At 44.0% G+C, this 27,241-nt stretch overlaps 1 protein-coding gene across 11 annotated transcripts in view; it reads right to left on the reverse strand.

Moving 5' to 3' along the window:
- Positions 1-27,241, reverse strand: part of SOX5 (SRY-box transcription factor 5) — a 649,868-nt gene that overhangs the window by 327,287 nt on the left and 295,340 nt on the right. For all 11 annotated transcript variants that reach the window (XM_075439940.1, XM_075439932.1, XM_075439927.1 and 8 more), the window contains one exon: positions 9,611-9,771. The gene's annotated coding sequence lies outside the window, so the exon portion shown is untranslated. The remainder of the gene's footprint in view (positions 1-9,610; positions 9,772-27,241) is intronic.

Here is a 27,241-nt window from a genome sequence, read left to right on the forward strand (position 1 = left end):
AATGTTGCCATCTCAAGGGATCCAGCCACGGTGTGCATCTTCCATGTTTGCCAATAATTGCACTAACATTCAGTACTGTACCACGTAAATTACCTCTACCAAGCAGATACAACATTTAACATTGTCGTGAGACATCACTAAAATATTTTTACATCCAGTCTATATTGTTAAGTAGACCAGTAATAACAAGCGAAATAACAATTAGATATATAGAAAAAAATTACTGACAGTGAGGGCGATACAGCATTGGACCAGATCCCCAGAAACGGAGTCAGACCCTGAACAACCTGAACTAATTTCCAGGTTGGCCCTCCTTTGAGTAAAGGGTTGGACCAGATGACTTTCAGAGGCTCTTTCCAACCTAAATTCTGACTCTATGGTCTAAAGAGCCAAAGTGTCCACTGCTAGTGGCTAGTTGTGGAGTCGCATATGTGGCAGACTGGTTGCACATTTCGAACAATTCTCCGAGGGAAATATCTCAATAAGTTGAAAGAGAAGGTAAAAATGTCTCAGGAAACGCTAGACCAAGAGATATGAACTGTTGCATCTTGTCCCTTTGAGTTCTCCACATGTCCTCAAACTCCTATATAAAGAATAATTACCAATTCTTTGCTATAGAATAACACAGAAATAACACAGATCTTGGTTCTTGCAATGATTATTCAGAAATTTTTTTGGTAAAGGAGTAGGTTTGCCAAGACAGAATTCATTCAAGGGCTGCTTCAAGCTCTGCTGAATGTTTATATCAACTTTTATGCAATCTGACATTCCCAAAAAGAACTGACAGTAATGGACTGGAAATGCACAGAAACCGTTACACAACGCAGAAAAAAAAAAGAGTTTCAAAAGAAATTGAATTTAAGAGCTAAATTTCTTAAACTGGCTCTGAGAAGAGACTGACCTGAACAGAAACCCTTTGAGGAACTTTCTGTCTAACAGCTCAAGATGACACTTTGTGTTGCTCCAAAATGCAACACAAAAGTTGTGATGTGAGGCTGCAGCAATATTCCCCTCTGGGCTTTATTTTGTCAGATTTGACTGACCCAAGTAGACTTCATATCAATTAGCAAGAAAGACAGGAAGACCTTCCAGAGAAGCATCAGACTCTCCAGAAGCAAGGTCCTGGCACTCCTTTCTGGAAACCTGTCCCCATCCCACGCTCCAGGCTGGTGTTAGGTGGGCAGCAGCCCACTGGTGCCGCAGCTTGTGAGATTGCAGGCTGCAGTGCAGAGTATCTCACCTTCCCCACCTCAAAAACACCAGCTGGCTGGGGCATTAAGAAGACTCAGCTGTAAACTGGGTCTCCCTAGACAAGCATATAGCATTGCAGACCTTAGCAACAGTGCCAGGACATGAGAGGAAAGAGCGTCTTTTGCAGTTCCCTTCCTTGGAATAACAGATCTCTCCTCCATTTCAAGAAAGTGAAATGGATCTAAGTGCATACTTAGAAGTGCATGCATAGAAACAGAATTCCTTGCTATGGAAACTTTAACAGTTCTCCAGGAGGATCCTTCCATCTCTGTAGCTTCAGGACTCAGCAAAGCTCTTCATGCCTGGGCCACCCTGGAAATTTTTTCTAAAAAACTTATTTTTGATTCTTGATTCCCAATCTTCTGAGCCCAACTGAAACCATAGCAGACTGAAACGTATTCTCATTTTTCCCCAGCAGTCACTTAAATTGACATTGCATTTTCTTTATTTTTCTCTTTCCTTGATAATTCCTATCTAGAGATAATGCTCTTTGGTGACTAAATGCACACATGGCACATCCCAGTAGGAGTAACATGACTATTGTTTTTTCACATTATGATGTCTGTTTAACAAGTAATGGGCTCTGTCCACACTTTGTCCCTGCCAACCTTTTCTACAAGACATCAGAACAGTGCAGGCCAATAAGAGTTATGAAGTGCCCCCTCCCTGCCCGTCTCTAAGAACAGGAAGGGTAACCCTAGCGTCTCTCCAAATTATAATGTAGTTCAAAGTATCATCTTTCTTGAACTTGTTATGTGGAGTCATGCTGGTTGTCTCCAATAAAGGGTGAATATTTCCATCCCCCCCCCCAATTTTGGAGGGTTCTTAATGATTGCTTCAGAATGAACATTGCTACTAAAATACAAAAATACTACTTAAACAAGCTTGTAAAACCTTCCTCTTCCTTTCTTTATACTGCCAACAGTCTCTACTCACTACTTCACTCCCCAAATTTTTCCCTCAAACAGTACTGTCCCTTCTCTTGTTTGAACACAGACAACATATAACCATCTTTCCTCCCCCGCCTCATCTTGACGTGTTGCAGAATTACTGAGGATGTTCTCCTCAGAGCTTGTAAAACGATGGCTAATTGTCTGTGAGGTGACAACTGCTCCATCCAAATGTCTGCAAAACATCTCAGCAAGTCTCTTCAATTAACAAAGTCAAGTATGATTGATTTAATTTTCACTTGAGAGCTCTTCTCAGAAGAACTAGTTCAGGTGTACCCCAAACAAGGCATTTATTGAAACAGAATAGGTAAGAATTAAATGTTCTGCATTTATACAGAGCTCTGCATCCAAGCATCTCAAACTCTTCATAAGCCCTTAATTAATTAAGACTCAAGTTATCCTGCGTGGTAGAGAAACATAGCTTTGCCTACTTTCGAGGTCAAGGACTGAGGCACAAATAGGCCAAGTGAATTGGCCAAGATCCCACAGAAAGCACGTGGCAGAACTGGAAATTCAAATAGCTTCAATTCCAACACTCCTCATGCTCCCCACACGAAAAAGCTATCGTACCTGCATTCATTCTTTCCTCCTGAATATTTGTATTTTTTTAACATGATGACTGTCATTTCCAGTCAGAGGGAGCAATGCACCATCACTGAAGCAGCTCTCAGAAGCTTCTTTAGAGGAAGAAAAATATAAGAACAGTACTTCAGAGCAATGCAGAATAGGAAGTTTAGGGTTGTTAACCTGATACTTGTTCTGATTTTATCAGCACAGTCCAGGTTTGGAAAGCTCAGATGAGCTAAAATTGGTAACTTCGATATTTTTGTGACTTTATGTCATCATCCATAACGCTACCAGATAGCAAAACATTATACATGATGACATAACACCTGGAGAAAGCATTATGCTTATCAAAGGGCTGTGGGTTTAGCCAATTCAGTTCAAGAGCTCGTGAGCATTTCTGAGCTTTTAGCCAGGCTCCATCAGCTCTGGTTATTACCTCCATCCTTTTTCTGGCAAGCTGCTCTGAAATAAGAAGCAAATAACGTGGCCACATTGTCTACCCTATGCAAAAGCCGTGCATGGGTTTAATAGTTTGATGCACAACAGGAAAGATACAGGTCACCGTCATCTGTTAAACCATGACCTTGTGAAGGTAACTGAAAAGCAATTTAAAAAAAAATTAAAAAAATAAAGAAAACAAGACTGCCCTGCCTTCACAGATCTCTGCCTTTTGTGTGAAGGCAGCTATAAAATGCGTGTCAGGGAAGTCACAATACTGCTAACAAGAGACAGTGGAAGAAAAGTTGTCTCTCTCACTCAGAAAAAAACCCGGCATAGCTACTGTAGACGCTCCAAGTCAGCGACTGTTTAGTCAGAAGTTTTCACCGACTCCTGAAATTCAGCATCTCGGGGGCCTTTGCCGCTTAATAAAGACTACAGGGTGTTGAGAAGCACAGTATATTATTTCATTAAGTGCTTTTCGGGAGAAGGGGATTTAGAAGTAAAACTGCTGGCTTTGTGTGGCAAGGTTACGACCTTTGACAACTTTGGAGCTTATCTCTTTCATCTTCCCACTCCCCCGAGACCCCGAACTTGCGGAGGGATGGAAGCGGGTAAGCCGGGGCCAGACAGAGTCCAGCATTGTTGTGGGGCTGCCTCCTCTCCCTCTCCCTCTCTCCCCTTCTCTCTCTCTCTCCCTCTCGCTCTCTCTCTCTCTTTTTTCCCCCTAAACAAAACAGATCTGAACTGAGCCAAGGAAACAAAAATGTATTGTTCCTCGCAGATGGAAGCGAGTGTCGCCTAGGTAACCAGATTAATCTCCTTTTTCTCTCCCTTCCTCTCTTGTAGTGCGGTAATCGGTGGGCTCTTTTCACAAAAAAGCCAGCCTCAAAGCTGGGGCTCTAACTAGGTTCCTAATTAGCTGCAATTTACAATGAAGACAACATGATGAGATAATAGAAATTTGCAAAATAATGACATACCTCAGCAAAATATTCCTCCTCCTAAGAACCATTTTTATACAAAAACAATAAAGAGGGCCCTTCTAAAGCAAAGCTGGAAAATGGTGGTGTATTATGTGACACAGAACATTATTGTTCGCCTCTTGTTCCCCCAATCAACAGCTTATTGTTTGGCATCTTAAATAAAAATGACTCAAATACAGGCCACATAATGATCTCCATTGCGCTAATACACTGTATATACAGAGTAGTCAAAAATGTACCCAAGCCAAGGCCAGTGGGGCTGATAAAGTACCGGGGCCCAGAAAGGTAATTTACAATACAATGCACTATTATTACTGGCCTTAATCACACATATCTTTCTGATTTCTGTCAGGATGCGCTCTGACATCAAAAAAGGGCACCCGAACAGGGGGCAGCTAGTTAATGAAATATGATGGATCGCATTTGTTTTCATGTGGTGGTTAGCTCAAACGAAGCAGCCTCCAGACTGTTAGCCAACAGTCTTCTCTTGTGCGACATCAAAGGCTCCCATTGACGGGGGGAGAGGGAGGGCGCGGGAAGGGGGATTGCGGGGAGACAGCGCAGAGGGAGGAGCGCCGACCGACTCAAAGGACCATTAATCGTAATCTCTACCTTATGTCCAAAAGGGGAGAGCAGAGAAACATGACGGGCTGGGGCCAACCTGCTGCTGATTGCAAAGAGGAGTGTCAGCACCTCCACGCGCAGTGGAGTAGCGGCACGGCTGATACGTGGCCGCTGATCTTTGGCATTTTGCTGCACAAGGGCAACTTGTCATCGCAGACGTGAGGAGCACATCCCCGCACGGGAGAGGAGAGGAGAGTTCAGGGCAATTTTGATCTCAACGGAAATATTTCATAAATAGCAACAGATTGTCTGAGACTGTCAGGAATAACAGCAGCAGGAACAACAAAAGTAATTCCTTGTTTATTTGTGGACTCATCACCACTGAGTGGGGCAGCTGCAAATATTCAAGAACTACTGATCAATGGATTGTCTCTTAAGTAAGTGCAACTACAGCCACTTTGGGCAAGGGCAGGAAAGCATCGTCACACACCCTGACCTGGGCTTTTGGTTCCTGAGTACAGCCAGAAGCCTAAGTTCTTCCACAGAGTAACTGAAAGGAATCAGAAATGTCGTACTACCAAGAGAGCAGACCAACTGCTGAAAACTACTGACGGGGTACCTGCCTCTAGCTGTACAGCAAAGTCCTGCAAGACAGTTTACAATGAGGGCCAACCACCCAAAGAAGCATTACAATACTGCTGCCATCTGTTTGCACAACTTCTTTCATCTTTAAGGATCTCAAAGCACTTAAACGCTATTATAAGTTTGCCGAGGAGGGCTGCTGAATACATTAATGATGAACATTATGCTATACAAGAACAAGGAAAAGAAGATTTTAGAAGTACCCCAAATAGAGCCGTTCTAATGACTACTGCCATGAGATTTTTAAACAGGAGACAGAACAGACTGGACTTTGGGGTTTAATATGTTATTCAGGACACTCACACAAGAAACACATGGGATATCCATTCATCTTCAGACTCCTTGGAAGTGTAATGGGACACCTTTAAATCAATGACAGTGAACCTTCAAACAATAATTAAAAGAAGCAGCATACAGATTTAAGACAAAGAACGGCACTGAAAGTAGGTTTCAATTCTGCAGTTGTGTCTGCTATAAACAAACACACCCTGGTCTGCAAAGATTTCTAGGAAAAAGAGAACAAGGTGGACAAATGTGAAGCATTCAGTCTTCAAATGGGAACAAACAACAATAAGTGATTGAAGGCCAGATTCTGAGGTGCTTACTCATACTTAATGCTATTCTCTCCATGCAAGGTCTGATTCAATAGAGTACTTGCAGAATAAGGTGTTATTCAGTATAAGAGCATCAAAACTGGTTCTGAAAAACCAAATTACATGTAAGGTACTCAAACTGCCAGTAAGACAGTCCTACTCCAACAAATGCTGAGCATCATCTTCTCCCACTACGGGAGCTGGCAATCTGCCAGCAGTATCCTGACACACAGGATCAGGCAGCACCTAAGAAAAGAGCAAGAAAGACAAGAAAACTGCTTTGAACCTGTGAACCCAACTCAGCGTAAATCCTGTGTTCACATGACTGAACGTAGAAAGAAACGGAGTCACCGGTGCTTTGCTGCACCAACTGAAGGCCAGACCTAAAGATTTGTGTGTCAGTTTGGTTTTGTTTCCAGATACTATATACCTTTCTAAGGAAGGCTGAATATAAAGCCTGCTCTTTTCAGGCTCATCAAAAAAAGCAGACTCGATTCACGATTTAGATTGCTAAACACAGAAATACGCTTTTACCTGGAACATTTTTCTCCTTTGGAGATTATACCCTACTTTTGCTTAATCTATCTAGAGGTTTTATCATTGCATTCTTAGATAATCCTGCGTGGAACAGCCACTGCGCATTGAGAATGCAGAAAAGCAGGAACAGCATTACTGCCCTGTATATCCCGTGCCAGAGTCGGAACAGCAGCTCTGTATCTGTGCAGCCTGGTATGATCAACACTGGCTTGCCATTTTATGCAGAAACATTAACTCTACCAAGCAAGCGCTTCCCCCGTCCATCCAGCTCCTTGGATGGATGAAATAACTCCAGAAGATGTAGCTTCCCACAATTACAGAGCTCCATCTGATGTTGCAGGCGCACAGCACAAACTGAATTCAATGGGATTTCTGTATATTCAGCAACAGAAGTTTTGGGACCTTAAATATTAACCTTTCTCCATAACAATCATATCCAATGTACTGCACCACAGGAGGCCAAAACGCTGGGCCTGATGCTGCAGTATTAATCTCATCATCCCTGTTATTTTTTTTTTAAAACTAACAGAACTATTTGTGCAAATAAATGTTGTGAGGCTGGGCACTCAATGCGTTTTCTTTTCCAGCATCTCCAGTGGCTGGCACAGGCTGAGTTCTCCAGCATGAATCTAACTGAGATCTTCTACGACGTTCCCCTGGAATAGCACCTGCGCCTTTGTGGCCCTGGACTGCTCTGCCAACTCACATTTACAAACAGCTTTTGAAACACGACTCTAACATCCCTCAGTATGAGGAAAATCTGGTGTGTGACACAACGGGCTCGCCTTTATTTTATTGTCATTATTATCTCTCTCAGGCTTTGGAGAGCTGTGTCACTCAACACATTTCTTTAGCATCTCTGATAGCCTTCAGTCTTCCTGCATCTTCTACTTTTGAACGACTAGCCAACAGCAAGAAAAACTACATAAACAAATGGGTTCACGCAGGATATGAGAAAATCCATGCGGCTAACTTCAGTTAATGTTCTTCAACTCTTTTCCTCCTTCCTCTACCCTTACCCCTGCCCCCAGGGGAGGTGGGAGGAATGGTTTAAATCAATAACCAAAGGCTTCAATTTTACAAACCCTTGAGCCATTAGAGCTCCGAGTCCTGGGTGCACCCATCATAACCTCCCCCACCCCTGCGTGCACACACACACGCACGCATGCAATGCATATAAAAGAAATGCTCCCAGCCTGGTATTAACAATGTTCCTTCAGTGCTCTTTACTTAAAGGAAGAAAACAATTAAGTGAAACCTTGAAGTAATCTCATTCTGCCTATTTAGCCTCTTCATCCCTCAATGTGTGGTTAGTAAGTGTTGCAATCAGGGGCTAAGGCCTGCTATCATTCGGCCTTAATTAAAAAAGACACAAGCAGTGGAGCTGTGAATTAGAAATGTAACAACGCACTACCCCTGATTAATTCGAGGCTCATGTTGGATTAATAACTCCAAACAAAGAACAAAAGGAAATTGTTATGCGAATTGCAGCCCTCCCAGGCCAGACAAAGGTCAAATCACAGGATTTCAATTTCATCCGGAGTCGCTTAATCAACTCCCTCGGAAGGAAGACCATATGCAGTCCTGAAAGCTACCCATTGTAGTCGTGTTGTCACTGGACCTGAGAGACGGCACAGAGATAATCCCAACTGTTCCCCATCTTTTCTCCTTCTTGGCTGTTTCTTTTCTCCTTTTCTTTCTCAGTTTCTTTTTTCTCCCCCCCCCCCCCCCCTTTTTGTTTTTAAATATGACAAAACCTCTTCATTAGGGCTAATGACTAAGCAATAAGGACACTATCTGTCAGAAAGCGGCTTTTGTGGTTGCTTCCCTGTGGAAACACCCTGGCTTTCATTGCCCATGCAGCTGCAGAGGCAGCTCCGCATTTTGAAGGGGGGTCTTCTCCAACAGCAGAAGTCACACACTTCTGTGCTTTGGCAACTTGTGGCCACTTAGAAGAAACAGCACTCAGGGGAGGCAGGGGGGAGCGTGGCATGTCAGAATAGGACGGGTTGCACACATTCAATGCACTGCCTGCATCTTAACACAGAGGCCTTGTGGGTACATCAGCTGGGGAAGAAGGATATTACTGTCCTGAAGACCTATCTCTGACTGAAATTAAGCCACAGAGAACAAAATTGCATATGTTCTTGCTGTTCATCCCCAGTGAAACAATGACAGAGCAAAGCAGCCCTCAGTTTTCATGATCTAAAATACCTTGTCCCTCCAGTGAGCAGACACAGAGCATGCCCCCTGCTCCACCGAACACAAGTTCTCAAGTAACTTGGCAGGACAGGGCGTTTTATATGGACTGCATAAAAATAAAAAAAATGGAAAGCCCAGGTCCACCTAGGAACCTGGCACCTCATGCCCAAGAGTAAACATAAAAGCCTATAAAAACTGAAAAGGAGCAAGGAAAAAGCTTCAGGATGAGGACCTGCAGCACGGAGTTCATTCTCGCTCTCGCCGCCTTCCTGAAGGGCTCTGCCCATCAGCCCAGCAACGTCAGTTTGCCACACAGCTGTCTGCAGCTGGCCCAGCCTGGATGGTGCAGGTAGGCTCTCTCCCAGCCAGATCCCTACTGTTTATACACAACATCTGAAAAGGCGCGCTGGGATTTCTCAGGGTTTTTTGTTTTGTATATGTTCTGTAACAGCAACACAGTTCAGGCCCAAATTTACTTTCTCCAGGAATCACCTCCAACAAGAGGCCAAGGGCCAACAACACTTCCCACCTCGATGTAGGCCTCTTGCTTAACTCAGACAAATTTCTCCTGATTTATGTGGTAATGAGACATAAAGATTTAAGAAACTGTCCTCTTCTACTCTCAAATGCTGGTCCCAGATGTATTCTGCATATGCACTCGTTACTGTAGGATTTCTGACAAATGCACCATAGCTCTCTGACTTGATTTTGACAAAAGAGATACCTTAAAACCCCCAACAAAACTACCAAAAACCTGGTACTGGTGCCTGGCACTGCATCAGTAGTTTCCAAACCCAAAGGCACTGATGAATAAGGGTTAGAGTTCGCATATTAAATCACCTCAGGAAATGCAGATGTAGACTCTGTAGAAGCCTCTTACCTGTTGTAGGCGCTGGAATAAAATTGCAGGTCACTCAGTGAACTTAAAAGATGATCCTGTTTTGACTTTCAGCTTGGGATCATCTCCACTCAATTCTGTCACAAACTACACTTGGTCTTCTTTCCACGGGGCCAGGTAGACACCTGCTGTCTCCGAAACAGCTGTTGAAAGGGAAGAAGTGGTTTGTGAATTGCCCTGTTCTGAAGCCCTTTTACACTCAGAAATATATACCAGCTTTAAATACTAACCCAGTAAATGACTATTCAGCTTCTCTGATGCTTTCCTTTGAAGTATCTGTTCACTTTTGCTTTACATATTGATTTCTTAGCATGCAACCAAAAATTAAGACGAAATACCTACCGTGCCATGGAAAAGGAGAGTCACATACTCAGAAACCCTTTTGCCTCTGTTACCCAAGTTATTAAATCCAAATTACATGGAATGCAAATTCTGTTAGAAGTAAATCTTTCAAATATTCCACTAGCTCCAAAATGTAATTTTTGAAATCTGTTACTATTAGAAGCTCAGCAACAAATGATTCTATGTGCATTACCAGTTATTGTAGCTACTTCCACTCTTTGGTGCAAAAGATCTAAGCTTTAAATGTGCAGCTCCAAAACTTTAGCCCACTTACTTGTCTATTAAAGAAGGCAACCTGTGCACACATCCCAGTAAGAAGAAATGGGAAGACAAGCTTGTCCTGTTCCATTATTCCTACCACAACTGCTGTAGACCATTCTTCGCCTACCGTCCCCAAAAGACACCACCCTCTTGGAAAAATCCTCCTGCTTTCAACAAATTCTGAACCTGAAGTTATTCTACTGTGATATGAAACAATCATTCATTGCAGATAGAAAAATGACAATAGCCTTTGAGTACAGCCGAAGACTTTACAGTCCTTGACTTCATTGTAAAAATCTTCACTGGGAAACACTCTGCAGCATCTTTTTGGAAAATGACCGTCTGGTGTTGGTATTCATTCATGTTATTTCTTTAAGGCAAGCAAAGGGCTCACTTCCATAAAATCCAAGTGGAGTCCCCTCAGGCTGCACACCAGCATTCTGTAACACTGTTTTACATGAAGATTCAACTTCTTGCGGCAGCTGAATACAGGAGAATTTCAACTTCACGTTTAAAGCTAGTTAAGCTTGTAGCCTTTGGTCTACCAGGGGAAAGACCGGCCACACATTTCCAATGTATTCTAATTAGAACAAATATGAAATTTTCTCCAAGAGTTAGCCCACCTCCTGAATTTTAGCACCTAATTTCATAGGCGTGGTCCCCATGTTCATGAGACATCGTTACTCCTCTCAATACAGGCCATGCACCTCTCGCTGATCAGGGAATGGTGTGCAAATAAACACAAGCGAAAAACTGACATGTCGAGAAAAAATAGCTCGGCAACCAAATACATCCACTGCTATTGTAATACAAAACAGGCACCTAAGACAGCTCTCCTGCTTTCCACAGCAGGTGGCAGGGATAGGTAGGCATTGGGGCATCTGCTCCACTCTCAACCCAAATGCCAGCACAGGTGTGCTGGTTTTGGCTGGGATAGAGTTAGTTTTCCTCATAGTTGCTGTTGGGGGGCTAAGTTTTAGATCTGTGCTGAAAACAGCGTTGATAATACAGGGATGTTTTCATTACCGTTGAGCAGTGCTTACGCAGAGTCAAGGCCTCTTCTGCTTCTCACACCACCCCACCAGCGAGGAGGCTGGGGGTGCGCAGGAAGTTGGGAGGGGACGCAACTGGAACAGCTGACCCCAACTGACCAAAGGGATGTTCCATACCATATGATGTTGTGCTCAGAATGTAAAACTGGGGGAAGAATGAGGAAGGGGAGTGACGGTGTTTGTCTTCCCAAGTAACCGTTAGATGTGATGGAGCCCTGCTTCCCTGGAGATGGCTGAACACCCACCCGCTGATGGGAAGTCTTGAATGAATTTCTTGTTTTGCCTTGCTTGCGCGTGTGGCTTTTGCTTCGCCTGTTAAACCGTCTTTATCTCAATCCCAGCGTTTTCTCACTTTTATTCTTTGGATTCTCTCCCCCACCCCACTGTGGGGGGAGTGCGAGAGCAGCTGCCCAGTACTTAGTTGCTGGCTGAGGTTAAACTAAAACAACAGACCAGGTAGCCAACAGCTCCTGCAGCGTACATCAGATGAAAATCAGCTACAAATTCACTGAGGATGGCGAGGAGAACTTATCTCAATGGCTGCAGGCCCACCCAGCCCCTACCACCAAGTTTGGCACATATGCATTCTGCATCTTGAAGCCAAGCTTTGCCCATCTTCATAGCTCCTGCATACGCTGCTGAGAAACGCAGCTTCCAAACAGCTAACTCTTGGATGGGGACAGGCGTAGCCTAAAACCTTCACCATGCCACTTCCAGCACAACTGCCTCCCTCTGTGAGACAGCTACGCTGAGGCAGGTAGGCAGGCACGGCAAACCCCAGATAAACTACACCTGGGGCCCAGCAGACTGCCCTGCATGTTCATGCAATCCCTCAAAATACCAGGTGGCTTAGAGTCCATCCCGTTCTCCTTGCTTCTCTCGGCTACCTACAAAGATCGAAAGGGCCTATGAATTTTTATAAATCCCAAAGCATCAACAACGGGCAAGCATTTAAAGCTGCCTTCAATTTGACTTGCTCTCTTCCTTTCAGTAACCGTCTCAAAGTTGCATACCTGTTTCCTTAAGCAAATAAACCAATAAATTTCTCTGATCTTACTTGACATTTTTTCCATTCCTCTCCCTTGACTTACAAGCTGCCTCCTTCTCTTCCCTTCCATTCAAACAAGCTGCTGGTGAGAGATATTTCTCCTCTGCAGCTGCTACCAAGTGCGCGATAGCTTTCATTTATCTCTACCTCACTGACCCCTCATCTCTTCTCAAATCACAGATAAGAAACAACATTTTCTTATCTTGCTGAGAACTGGGAACATTTTCCACTTCTATTACAATATTACCACATCTATAAGGCAGTCTAAGAGAAAAAAAATGTATAAATATGGTAGTTTTCTGCCAAATTCCAAACAACAGTTAGGACTATGGTTTTTCAGTGGGTAGTACTGCAAACCATGCTGTAAGTGAGCAGCTGTATCGAAAGATTAAATACGACGGGACATGCGGAGAAAACCAGTTATGTCAAGCGCATTTGTCTCTCTCCAAAAAACCCAACCCAACCGGGCAAAGATAATGTGGGTTCTCCTATTCACCTTACCAAAATGCTACTTTGGTTAGAAAGAGAAAAATCAGAACACAGCAAATTAGCTTTTCCTTCTTGATAACTTTTCTAAAGAAGTCCAGCACCTTTACTTCAGCTCAACTTACAGAATTGCACACTGTTTCAGAGAGCTGCTGGGCAGCTGCTGCACTCCCTCACAGAGGCAGCTCCTCTTCAGTACTGGCTGGCGTTAAGTGGGGCAGGATACACAATCTAATTGCCATAAAGCTGTTTAATATACGTAATTAGTCCCATTGATATCAATAGGAAAACATATACTGTAAAAAAAGTAGTACAGGAGAAGACAGACCTTTCTGCAATAAAACCACACAACAGATATATCCAGCCTAAGCACGCTAGAATTTACTTTCCAAAAAGCCCAAACAATAACTGCCAATATAACCACATGGATTACGTATTCTTAGTTTATAGAAAAACTGGAGTAATGTCCTGTATCTTTGGTAGTATGACCATTGTCTGATTTTTTTTTTAATGGAAGAAACAGGTTTAGTGAGAAAATTTTGTGGGAGAAGTTTTTCCTACTTAAAAAAATTGAAATACAACAAATGAAAAAAATATCAAGAAAATATCTCAGTTTTGACAAAATTTCCATGGCAGCTGAGACACGTAGAAGAGAAGTCCCAGCAGCTGGAGACGCTGGCCCTCTGAATCGGGCAGAATAGAAACTTCAGCCGTTTCTACCGCATCACCACTACCACTGCAGCTCCTGGAGTCTTCTGGCTTCTGAAGAATATCATAATTTCCTTGAAAGATACAGTTTTCATTCCAAGACATAAAAATATTTCATGAAACAATATTTTTTGTTTTCCATTTCAGGCCAGCTCTAATGGTAACTACGGGGATTGCCAATTACTGTTCTAAATCCAGAAACACAGTAAAGCTTTTCTTTTAAGGTCATTAAAAGTAACTTCCTTGCAAAAGAATGCATAATACTTTCACACGGTGATCAAGAATCTTACCTAATTCTTTGTTACTATGATGAGAAATTACACAAAGGAGTAAAGCTAAGAGTCTAGCAATGTTATCTAAAAAGAAAGAGCCTGGAAAGAGGTTCCAGAAGCTTGACAGAACGGGATCCCGTGAAGCCTTATTTCACCTTTCCTGTCTTTTTTTTTTTCTTTTTCTTGGGAAATCTGTCTCCTTTGCCTTGATGCCTTTGATTGAAAGGTATTGTGCAAGTGATTCACGTTTGCGCAGCTCAGAAACATGAGCACCAACAAAAGCCAAAACATACAATTTGGTATATTTGTTTGCTGACTAAACACTTTTTCTTGTCTCTGTCTTTGCTTGGAGGGTAAATTGTTGGTTTCAAAGCTGAATGACTGCTTCAGTAAGCTGGGTAGCAGACTATTGGTACAGTGTGATAATTAAGGGATCTTAGTTCTTAAACAAGGCTGATAAAACAGAAATCCCTCTCCCTTTTTTCTGGATTACCTTTAGAACTGAAATCAGAGCACGCTAAATGAATAATAATTTGCACCTTCTGTGAATGATAGAAGATTGAATCAAATTTTAACTAGACTCTATTTGTAAATCCCTCAGGATGACATAATTACTATTCAACACATACCTTAATTAGCTGTACACATCTATTTCATAGTATTTAACAGGTTTAAACAGCTTTTATTGTCTCTTGAATGGATGTTCCATTCTTCTCAAAATGAAAATTATCCTGAATTTCCTAAACTGGAAGAAATTTGCTCACAGAAGACAAGAAATGACCTAGAAATTGCTGTCCCTATAGTCAAATAGTCATCTCTTTTAGTATTTTTAATTTTATTTCAAATTCATTAATGGTACAAAGAATTGATAATGCACTAATGTAACTTATAGTTGCTGCTGCTTCTTTCCTTTTGATGGAAAAGGATCATACCTGCACTGTCTGGTGAAAAAAAAAATCTACTCAAACTTTTGCACAGAATTGGATATTAATACAGGCCAAGTTGGGACACGATTTGTTTTTCTAGTTTAGATTACAATATGACCTTACCTCTAGGAAGCACTATAGCTTTCATTGCTCCATCATGGATCAGAAACAGGTTGAAATTTGGCAAGTCATACCTTCAGGTGAAACCGAAAAAATTCGCATTTGAGACCTTGCTCCTCACGTTGTGCAAAAGCAGGTGCCTGCTCACACGCAGAGGCTGTTCCTCAAACGAATGGGCTCTGCGGAGCAACACGGCTCGGCTCCTACGCTGCAGGCTGCCTTAGCCAGGGCTGGGCGCCCCGCCACGAGCCGAGGCTTGCCGCTGAATCGCAAGCACAACCTCCCCTAAAATGCTCCGCTGCTTAATTTTGCTGACAACAAAAGCAAACGACGACGACAATGATTATGTGCAGACACATATGCACGTGGTATGTTTTCATTATTTTGTCAAACAGCCCCAAGTGAGATTAAAACGTTTACTTAAGTACTTATTTTATACTCCGTGTCATTTGCTTTCTGTTCTCCTTAAAATTTAACACACAAGACGGCTGGCTCTTCAGCACAACTCACTGCTCCCGGGACCAAATCTAAATGAAGATGCTCAACACGCGGGGAAACGACACAGGCTGAGCCTGAGGGAGAGGGGAAGGCAGGGCTAGAAGCGCCCGGCTCTCCCAGCCACTTTGGCTTCACTGGCACCAGAGGGAAGCCAAGACGTCCGCAGCCGCAGTCAGGGAGCACCTCAGGGACCCAGGACCTGAGAGCATTGGGAAAGGGAAAGACCGTCCAGGATGAGGCACACATCTGCAGGGTGGGAGAAACTAAACGACTTGAGGAGATGACCGACAGTCTGAAGGATATTTTAGGTACTACCCCTCCCACCCACCCAAGAGTCATCAGAGCAGTACTTAGAGTAATAAGATTTGCCATAAATAGTGATGCTTAGAAACAAAAATGATTTGCGCTGGAGATCCTTTTGCTTTTATCTTTTTCTTACATCTTTAGGGTGTCCCCATGTTATATTTTCAAGTTTTTCACTGCAATTCATTGGAGTAAAAATTTACTTTTACAGAAGTTTAGGTAGAGATTCTCACACATTCATGTAATCTCAGAACGGGGCTTTACAAGCTCTCTGATAAAATTGCAGGCATGGTGTTGGGAAACTAATCTATTTTGTCACTGAAACACAATCAAAACAAAATAAATCTAAACTTAGTCAGGAGCCCTTCTCATTTCATAGTTATGTTTCTTTCAGTGTGTATGTTGAAACTGTAAATGCCCAGTCATTAAAAATTGAAAAGATAACGATCATTCTTAAATATAGAAATCTGACCCCACTTCTTTCTCAGCAGATTTAGGGATGAAGAAAGAAAAAAAAAAAAAAAAAAAAAAGGAGGGGGGCAGTGTGTGTGTGTATTTATGCCAAGATGCTTTACACCTTACCAGCACCTTTCCTTGCACCAAAGTTTCAGCCTAGCCTTGCTCCGGTCTCAGCTGCAGCAACATTCCTAACAAGAGAAGGTAACCGGGTCCCCAGCCTTTCCTCTGGGAAACTGCACAGGTTAGAGCCAACACCTGCAAATCCACCGTGAAAATCGGAAACTCATTGGAAGTCAGTGCAGGCTTGGAGCAACAGGCTGCTCTGCTCCCATCACGCGACCCCGCCAACAAGGCACGCTGCAATCTCCTGCGCCAGCGCCTGTCCCGGGCAGCCCGCGGGTTCCTCCCGGACAGCACGCTGCCGGAACCTCATTTCGAGGTGACAAAAAGATGGACCTCATGTTGCTGCACTGCATATCTATCTTCAAGTCATTACTCTGGAAAAGAAAAAAGCTATTTGTGCTCTCCCCAGTAAACTTGCTTTTCTCTTGATTTTCCTAACATTGCAGTGAAACTTTCCTGCCTGTCGTTTCGGTTGCGTGTTTTGTCTTGGGAAAATTGCAAATCACAGCGAGCAAAAACACTGCCATATGTAATTACTGCGTAGTATTAAAGTAGTGCTGGATACTCTCTAATCACATGGAGTACTGTTGATATACATATAAAAAAAAATCATATTGATTACTTATATATCACACTGGAAAGAGAAGTAGTTTGAGCTCAGCTGGCTACCCAGGAAAAACTACAGGAGGTCAAAGAAGGATTTACAATTCTTTTCCGCTTAAATGACATCATCTGTGAGGAAACGTGCATTTTGATGGAATGCATTATAGAAGAACATTGTGAGGGTTTAAAAAAGCGTGATAGGAGAGCCAGGCAGCAAAGACATGCAATTTTGAGCATCCTAAAACAGACGGTAGCACCAGCTCCTGTGGATCACCCAGTACATTCAGTCCCTAACCGAATCCTACCGCCTTATAATTCTTATGCCATATTATTTATTATTTGCATTATATGTTACTTGCACTGCAGCATCCCCAGCAAGGCCTCCAGGAAACCCCGTAGGAGTATTTTCATGTTTGGCTGATTAGTTTTGCATCTGCGTAAAAATATTTGCCTTGTTGCCTGAAACCTTGACTTCAGTGCGGAAACACACTCAGAAAAAGTAGGAAATAAATCTGATCTTTATGCTTTCCGTCTCCAAGTTAATAAAATGTTTAAATAATTAACTTATAATAATTACAGATGAAATTTATAATATGAAGAATGTCTTAAATTTCGTGTCAAATTTCGGAAAGCACTTCTGTCGAAGTTGCGCTGAAGCCCCAAGTAACTGCAAACTGAGTGGTGAGCGAAGGCACCTGAGCAATCAATAGCCATTCCAAATTTGACTTCATATCTCTGTGGAATATGTGATGAGAAAAATCAGCTAAAACAGCATCTGCTGTGTACGGCCATGATTTCATCATGAAGGCAATAGCACTTACCAGTGAAACCCATTCTGTGGGTAACACGTGGGGGAAAAATCCCCATACACGCTCGTGCGCCTCCAGAAGAACGAAAACTTGACAAAAACATCAAGACTGCAGTGTTGTTTTCTCTCACCATGAATTACTGTAAGCGGGGATATTGCCTCTACACACTGCATGTTGGCACAACCGCAGTTCATTCGTGTGTAAATAATGTGGGGCAGCATTATACAAATTGCAGATAGGGCACTTAATTTTATTAAAGAAAACAACTGATGCAGTAGCAGCTACAGCAAAACTGGGATGGTAAACAGGTTAATTCTTATCCAAGTTTTCCTTGGGCCTTTCGGACAGCTAATAAAGACACTTTATGGCAGCCATACACTCAGTGACTTTGCCTGTGCTAGCTATGTTGATCCAACCAGTCTCAACAGGGTCAGAGAAGACTCTACAATCCTACAGTAGGAAAGACAGATACAACTATGTCAGCTAAGTGATTTGGCTTTATCATTTTTAGCATGAAGAAGAGAAGGCTGAGAGGGGACCTTAGAAATGCCTACAAATATCTTAAGGGTGGGTGTCAGGAGGATGGAGCCAGACTCTCTTCAGTGGTGCCCAGCAACAGGACAAGGGGCAATGGGCACAAACTGAAGCAGAGGAAGTTCCATCTGAACATGAGGAAGAACTTCTTCCCTCTGAGGGTGACGGAGCCCTGGAACAGGCTGCCCAGGGAGGTTGTGGAGTCTCCTTCCCTGGAGATATTCAAGACCCGCCTGGACAAGGTCCTGTGCAGCCTGCTCTGGGTGACCGTGCTTCGGCAGGGGGATTGGACCAGATGACCCACAGAATTTCCTTCCAACCCCGAACGTTCTGTGATTCTGTGATTTCCTTTGAGGGAATCTGAAGAAAGAATTCCTGGACTTTGATTACTTTGGACCTTGAACAACAAGATCATTGGATAGAGAAGTCAGTCAAACATGGAAGAAAGAACAGAATATATTAATTCTTACCAGCCATTTGCTTTGGTGAACTCGAGCTGACAGGCATTACCCCGTGTCATTGGCATTACTCCAAGTGGGAGTTGCCACGCAGTGGGAAAAAGTGAACAGCACATTTGGGATCTGGTAGGCAGAATATATCTGAAAAAAAATGTGGTCCTAAGTCCCAGACTACAGCAGATCTGTGCTCTGAGTAGCTTACATTCATCCAAACCTTCTTCTGTGTCCTTCTGTGCTTAGATTAGGCTATGCACACAACCTATTTTCTGTTTATGCAACATCTGCTCCACTTTGAGATTGCGAGCAAGAACATTTCCAGGCGCCAAAGCAGGATGAGATTACAGAGTAGTGAACTGAGCTGGATAAAACAAGGCTGGAGCCACAAGACTTAGGTTCAACTCTGATTTTTTTAAGATTCCAAAAATGTCTCTATTTTGCTTTAACGTGATTTGCCACATCTATACCTCCTTGCAGTTTCCAGAAGGAAGGCAAACAGGGTGCTTAATTAGCAAAAGTTCATCTAGTGCTGTTCTCACATGACCAGAGTGTCAAATCTGGTGGATATCATGTGTAGTGCCATAATTAAACCTTCATCCCTGATTATTCAGAGCTCAGAGAGTCGTCTAAGCCTTGTCATCCGGACACAGCGATGTTCTTTTACCTCTGGAACGAAGAGGGGACTCCGGGAAGAAAGAGGACATCCAAGCACAGATGATGCCGGTATGACAGACACCCACCTTGGGGGAAGATTGCAGGGACCGAGAGCTGTGGCACTGCTGAAGCAGGGGGGAGACACCGGGGATGGCCGCGCAGGACCCCCCGGAGACGACCGGTTCAAAGGAAGAGAGCGGAGGGGCTCTTTTTTCCTAAGGACCAACTAGCGATGCTCGTGGTAACGTCTGCAGTAAAATTAACACCAGTTCCTGTGAACCACCTACGTGGGCAGAGAGACCACGATTCGGTCTGCACCAGCAACAGCCACTACGCGTGGAAGATCTCTTTAATTTTTTTTAATAACAACAGGCAGAAGGTTAATCATGTGACCAAGATGACAACCTCAGGGCTGACTGACAGGACCACAGAGCTGCTCTTGCCTTCCGGCTGGAGTTGGCTTCACTGCTTGCATCTCAGCGCTCACTGGCAAAGTACACGTGAACTAAGGAGATGCTGCTGCTGCTGCTGAACTGACAGCTCAGGCACCCCACTGCTACTCTGGGAACCCACAAGCTCGCAGAGGAAGCCCAGTTCAAAGTCACAAGCTGGCCAGAAAGACAGGAGTTTATCAGTTTGATTATCCAAATAGCTTCAGCTGGGTTCAGTGGAATAATAGTTCACTGGTAGCCTAAAAAAAAAAATTAAAAAATCCCTCTTTACTTGGCCATGATTGAGGGTTTTTTCCTCCTTAGAGGAGGCTGCAAGACAAGGAATGCCATTCAGCTAACTAACAGGGACTGGCTGCATCAAAAAGCAGCCAGGATTTCTCCCTCTCCCCATTCTCTCCCTCCCCAACACAATAGACCCGAAAACAAAAGACAGATTATTAGGTTTAAGTATGTAGCCCATTCTCCGCATACCCCTTCCCCCCTCCTCCCAGCCCTGCCTCGGCACATCTGGTAACCATGTGTGGCAAGTGCTAATGAAGACTTTCCTGAGCGAGCTACAATTAGTTCCGACTGCTGTTCGCCTCTCTCGGCTGTGTCGGGGATAAAAACCGACACAAAACACAACAAAATCTTCTCTTCGCTGTGCCTGAAACCTCCTCCTGCCCCTGGGATTCCCCCTCCTCCTCGTGCTGCTGAAATTAAAACAAAAAAAAAGTGTAAGCAAATACTTTCAGGCTCTCTTCCGCCTGATTTTTTTTTTTTTAAATCAGCATTTTATTCATTTTGATTGAACACGACAGGCAGGCAACAGTGCTTCTATGATCCTGTCTACAATAGAGAATTGTTAAACAGATGTCCACTTTTCTTTTTTTTTCCCTTCTAGCCTGGCAATATCATACACATAGCAGTTTTATCTGCTTGAGCAGACCGAATCTGTGTGTGTGTGCGTGCGCGAGCGTGTGTGTTGCCATTTGGAGTGATTAGAGTAAGCCGCACAGAGGCAAGATGCATTGTGCGCAATTAAGGCCATCTCCAGACCGCACATTTGTGTTTACCCTCGGTCTCTTCTCCTCTCCCCAATCAAGGTACTCATAGAGCCGTTTCAAGTTTCAACAAGGACCACGTTAACTGCTGGTCACCACATGAAACAGAATGCCAAACCCCAGCCTCTCCCCAAGATCTAAGCGCCAGCCTCCCCGTCCTCCTTCACATCTCTCTCTGGAACCGCCGTGGCCCTCACCTTGGAAATTCCTAACGATTCCCCCCAGCAGACGCTCTCAGCGCAACGTAAAATTTCGCAGTGTGAGACTTCCCGTATTCTCTGTTGTTTCTCTTAGCTGTGTCACGCAACGTGATTGCCACTGACCAACACCTACTTGAAAGTACGTTCCCACTAAACAAACAATCCGGATAATTGCCGTAGAAGTGATGATATCTGCATACATCATATTTCAATTATACCTTATTCACGCAAAAAATGGCTATGACCCTCCCACGCCTTTTGAACAGCGCTGTATATTGAAATGCAAAAAACTAAGTTCTAAAAGCAGAACAAAAGCAAAACTGATTCTTTAAAAGGCATTATTCTCTTAAAATACACACTTATCTACTTGCCAAATGATTTCCCAGAGAAGATGATAGGCTCGAGTAATGCAGGGAGGGAGGAACAAAAGGGGTTTTAATCACAGTTCGGATTAAAGTGTTGTATAACAATTGCTCTCCCTCCAGGCATATATACTGTACACGCTCACTGTAAATGATCAGCATTTAAAGAAACAAAGTGCACCGTGAAGCGTTTAACATAAAGACAGCCGCACATACATTAACACTTTATTAATCAAGAGACACTGGGTATCTTTCTCACTCACGATACCAGAGAGCAGCACTTACGCACACAGGACCGACAGCCAAAGCTGGGCAGGAATGTAGCTTCTCCCTACCCCAATTTTAAGTACATAAAACCCACCAAATTAAAAAAAAAAAAAAAAAAAAAGAAAAAGAAAAAAGCACAAAATCTTCCTAATTTAAGGGCCTCTTTTTGGACAAAAAATATTGCTTCATCTCCACATAGTTTAGTTTTCCTCTGCACCAAGCAGGGAGTAGAGCAAAGCTGTTGCACTCCCAGCAATATTTTTCTATAAAACATAAATTTTACACTTTGAAAAAAAGGCTAATTTTACTGGTAATGAATACCAGTAATAACTTAATGAGTCACCGCAGTTCATGCTTTAAGGAGGAGCTGGTGCTAATGCGTGAATAATTATTGACACAATTAAGTGCCCAGCACCAGGCCTGTTAAACTGCTGCTGGCACGTGAGGGCTCCTTAATGGCTCCGCAGTATCGTACAGCAACCCTAAAAGGTTTTAAAACACAGAGAGCTCCCCTTCGCTACCGCAAGGGATCCTCCCATCTCAGATCCGTTCCCCGCCAGAGAACGCTGAATTGCCAAGGATTTACAACCCGTGCGGGGTTTCGTCCTGTTGCCGGGCTGAATAATTAGCTATTTGCCGAGTCAGCAAACAGTCAGCTCACCCTTTGACCTGCCTTGGTACAGGGTGTCTGGTCAGCAACCCCGCCTGCCTCATGGTCGCTCTGCAAGCCGGGGCTGCTGCTGAGAACCCAGCAGCTCCGGAGCGCAGGACCCCAGTGACACGCTGGCCATTGAATCCTCAACTTCGTGGGCAGGGGTGGGGGGGTGGAATTAATCTCCAGCTCACCTGCAAAAAGTCACTTCAAATAAAAAAAAACAGTACTCAGCACCAAAAAGTCACCGAGTGAAACCTCTCCAAGCTGCTTCACCCCACCGTACGCCTAACCAAGATGCACATGCCGCCTTCGCCCCACTGCCACACTCCACTTCTCTCTCTATTTCACAACGTGTGCCAGCGTACAGATGTCCCAACAGAGCACAAACCAACTCTCCGGCCCCGCTGCACACACCACGCTTATCTCCGCCCGGTCCAGCAGAATCGCTGGAGGTATCTTTGCAGGTTTCCAGCAGAGATATTTGCGAGGCAACATGATCGTCGGGAAAGCCGTAAAGAAGCCACCTCTGGCCAACAACTCTCGACCGTGTTTCACAAGACAGGCACTCGCGTCCTCTGAACGGACGGGGCTGTCTCTAAGTCGAAACGCCCTGCCAAGATGCCTCATCGGTTAGCTGGAGCAACACATGCGCGCAGCACAAAAATTGACCTTCCTTTCTGCGATCCTGAACTCCCTCTGACCTTCCCCAAGCTATTCCAGCACACACGTAGGTCCGTTAGATAGACGGACAGATAGACAGATGGGCAAGCAGACAGACAGATCAGAATACTTCATGTTAAAACCTGCACAGCCCAAGTACTGCATCTACAGTGTTATCACGAGGGAGTCCCCGGTCCGGGGTTAATAGGAGGGTGTCTGAGCGTGTCAGGCTGTGGTCACACACTGGCTGCCAAGGTAGCTATCATGTCCGAGCGACGCGCGGAAGGAGAGAAGAGGGATCCTCTGGGACGGCACAGTATCGCCCTCCTGGTCCTGCCAACACGAGGGCACCATGAACGGGGGAGGCAGCAGTGGGAACAACTAGAAGGAAGTGGACACTTCTGCGAGTTACAATCATATTCTGCACGCAACTACCCTGTGAAAGACTGCATGGCAAGCAGCCGGCTAGTCACTACAGCGTGTGTGAGCCTCCTGCGCTCCAGAGCTGCTCCAACGGACGGTGGTGGGATGCCATGCCACGAGGAGGAGGGATGGTCAGATAGGCTGGACAGACAATGTCCACAATGGGCGGCCAGAGTATCCGCCCTCCTCCTGCCACGGTTTTCCTGTCTGGCCTTAGCAAAGCACTCGATCGCTCTGCATTTTCACATCTGTGAAATGGAAAGGAAGACGCTACCATCTTTGCAGGACATTGTAGGCACATGTTCAGTTTAAAACCACGTGTTGTACTGTATGTAACAAGAACAGTGAAACCTGACTGACCTGAAAAATACCTATCCTCGATCAGAAACTACTGAGCACACAGTCTAATACTTCTCACACAAGAGAAGGCTTGGAAGAGAGATATTTCTTCAAAAAATAAATGCCTTCATTCATTTCTATTTATCAGATAACTGGAGATATAAAGCCCAGTCCTTGTTCCTGACAGACACCACAGGCCAACATCCAGCTTACTGGGACCCGGAGCATAGCTGCCGGTTGACCATGGCCCATGTGATGACACATTCCCAACAATGCAGTTCCACCAGACTTCCCGCAAGCCGAGGCCCTATCTGAAACACCAGAAATCAGTGTAAGCTGGGAAGACGACTGGCAGGACGTGTGATGAACTTCTGAAACTGTACAGTAAAGAAATCAAGGTTTACTGGGGGTCACAGGAGGATACGGCAGACTTTGCAACAGCTTAGCAGTTTGTGCACCCGTCCCATGAGGAGCATCCCCCTCGCTGCTCCATCAAGTCGTGCATCAGGCAGGCACCGGATACTCCCTGTGACTACAACTGGGGGCAGCGATGAGGGGAGAGACCCCTGTTACCCTCCACTTAGGAGCCAGGCACCTACAAGTCTGGGTTTGATAGACACCAAATTCCTTTCAACGATTTAGTGTCTATTTAGTTATGCTCATAAAGGCAGTGAGTGAAAAATAAACCTAAGCACCTTCAGGACATAGTCGGGAGATGGTCACAAATCACCTTTTCACCAGGACATGTCCTACAGCACACTGCACAGTGGCAATACAACGCAACTTCAGTACTTCTGCTTGTCCAGAAACAAAAAAGGGGGAAAAAAAAAAAAACTGCATGAGCTATTTGAGGAAAAAAATCTAGGGCTTTTTTTGGTTCAAAGGCAAAAAGTTACCGAGTGGCAAAGCTGTAGCAGGCTTTGTCACTTGGAAATCAATGAGCTGCCAGTGAGAGTTTCACCCGTAACTATTATTATGCCAGCTTAATGGTGCCAGACCCTCCATAAACGGCTCTTGACCATTTGCCCTAATCACAGCAGAAGACAGCGGCTCTAACCAGAGTGGTCCTGCGAAGCCAGCTTAGGAGAGTTTGTGTGGTTGTATGAGAGCAGGATTTCACTGCCGCGCTGCCGAGACCCAGCCACTGGTAACTTCCAAGCTGCCCATTCTTTTGTGTAACAAATCAAACCTGCAACACAATATTGCCACATCCCATGAGTATATTGACACAATTGGGACTTCAATCCCAATTTTGCTTTGTGCTTTTCAAATAGGGCTATTTATCCTAAGATAAAGTGCATGCACTCTACCAGTACACTCAGGGCCCGATCCAGGGGTCAGCCATGTCAGGGAAGTGGAGTCCGTGAATACACTGGGCACCGGGTCGCCTGAGGACGGGGCCCTCCCTGAGGTGCTGACCTGTGGCTCAGCTGCAACAGGAGCCAGAGAACCCTGAGACGCTTGCAGAACCAGTCCCCCTAAAAAGAGAAAAAGTCAATGAATTTTTTATGACCTGCAGCACTAGATGTATGTTTTGAAGTCAGCTGGTGTGAAAACTGCAGGGAAAAGGAATCAAACTTTAGGCTGTTGGTCATAGGTTTTTATAACGTGGAGCAGAAAAAAACAGACATTGTGTTTGCATTCTATTTCTGGGCCTTTTAAGCTGTAACAGCATGAGTGGTATTTGCATCAGGAGTTACCATATATCATTGCAAGCAACATATGCATAGATGGAAAAAAGATGACGGCAGCAGCAGGTTCAGTGAAATCTCAGGATCTCTCTGCGATAGGGACCTGTTAAAGGTTTGGTTTTATTTAGCGTAGCTTAAAATGTCATTGGCATATGTGTTTCTCAATTAACACCAATTTAATACACTCCAGAAGTGTTCTATTCTGAGAGCCGGCTTCAGAGTTTACAAAGGATCTAACCTGACATTTCAGTACAGGATATCCAGCTCCATTTACAATCAGGAAAGCACATTATGAAGGCTAGATTTTTTTTTCTTTGACATTGTGTAACGTTGCCTCTAATGATAAATACAAAAGTCAGAAAATCCTAGCAAGTGGTGCTGTAGTATGGAAATTCTGAGTCCCTCCAACCTCTGTGAGTCACTTGTATCCCCAGATGAAATGGTGCCTTGCAGCAAATGCAGAGCAACAGCAAGTGGACAGTTGATTTTGCTTCCCAGTGCCTCACCAATGATGTGCATTTTGCTAAACAACTTCTCAATTGACAAACTGCAACTCACCAGTAGAATATGTTATAAATATATTTTAAAAACCCAACAAACCCCAAACACAACAAGAAATAGCCAATAATCCTGAAAACCCTGGGCTTTCTGTCAAAAATCTGAAGAGAGAAAGATTTACTGGTGATGGCTTCCTAAATGATAAATACAGATGTCCAACAGGATCCCAGAAACCAACTACTGAAAAGCTAAAGGATTATTTATTAACCAAAAGAATGAATAAAGAACAGGCAAGTATCATTTCATATGAACTTTACACAGACTATATGAATGTCTACAATCTATTTAAAAAGGGCATCCGGCGTTATTAATATTGATTTTGGAATATACAATTCATTATATGTAACGGGCCAAATTCAGGCCTGATGAAACCAGTAACATCAGAGAAGCCGTACGGGACAGAAATCTCTCTCTTCAGATCTAGTGAAGTGTTTATTCTGAAATCAATAACAACAGAGCATACATTCAAAAAACACTGGGGAAAAAAGGTTAAAGTTACGCATTTCAAAGTTAGGAAAAACTGGCATTCCACTTGCCCATTAATTCTGCCCTGTTGTGTATCCATCCTCTGCACTGAAGAGGGAAAACTAGTCCAGGTTCTTGCAGTTCAGAAGTATATCACAGGGCATTCGCACAAGAGGGCAGACGTGTGATCGGAGGGACAACCTGAATTTGTCCTTAATTGTCAATATTTGGCTTTGCAATTTGCTTTAAACACTGTTTTTGCATGAACTTTCCTCTTTTTCTAAAGAAAAAAAAAGATTAAAACTAAATATATTACATATAACCACTGAGGCTTTCTAGATCACACCTCCTTGGCAAGGTTTAATCTCTGCCCCTGTGCACTGAAGTCTACCAGTTGAGCTTCAGGGTACCAGCTGGAGTCTACAGAAAATACGGTACCGTCCGACCTGTAGCCAGGAGACCTCACCACTTTTTCCCATTTCCCAGCTACATTGCTGGGGAAACTCCAGCCAGTGCCAGCCTAGGGAGGGAGAGGAGGGGGAAATGCAACGTCCAGGGAGCAGGCTGGGAGGGCACGTGCTCCCCGTCCTGCTACCGCTGCTCCGGCAGCTCCGACGGTGCCTAGGTCAGTCTGTGCAGCAGGAGTGGAGGTGGTTTGGCACCAGCTGGGCTCAGCTCCTTGTAACACCCCTGTCTGGCTGATGTCGTGACACTGTCACACATGCTTGGCAACGACAACGAAAGTGAAATGGTGACTTTCACAGGCAATCTAAATGCAGGGGACCGCTACTGTCTCTTGCAATAAATAATTTGGAATAATCTTTCTCTGCAACAATATTCTCACC

Source organism: Opisthocomus hoazin, chromosome 1, assembly GCF_030867145.1.
Source record: "Opisthocomus hoazin isolate bOpiHoa1 chromosome 1, bOpiHoa1.hap1, whole genome shotgun sequence".
Lineage (NCBI taxonomy): Eukaryota > Metazoa > Chordata > Aves > Opisthocomiformes > Opisthocomidae > Opisthocomus > Opisthocomus hoazin.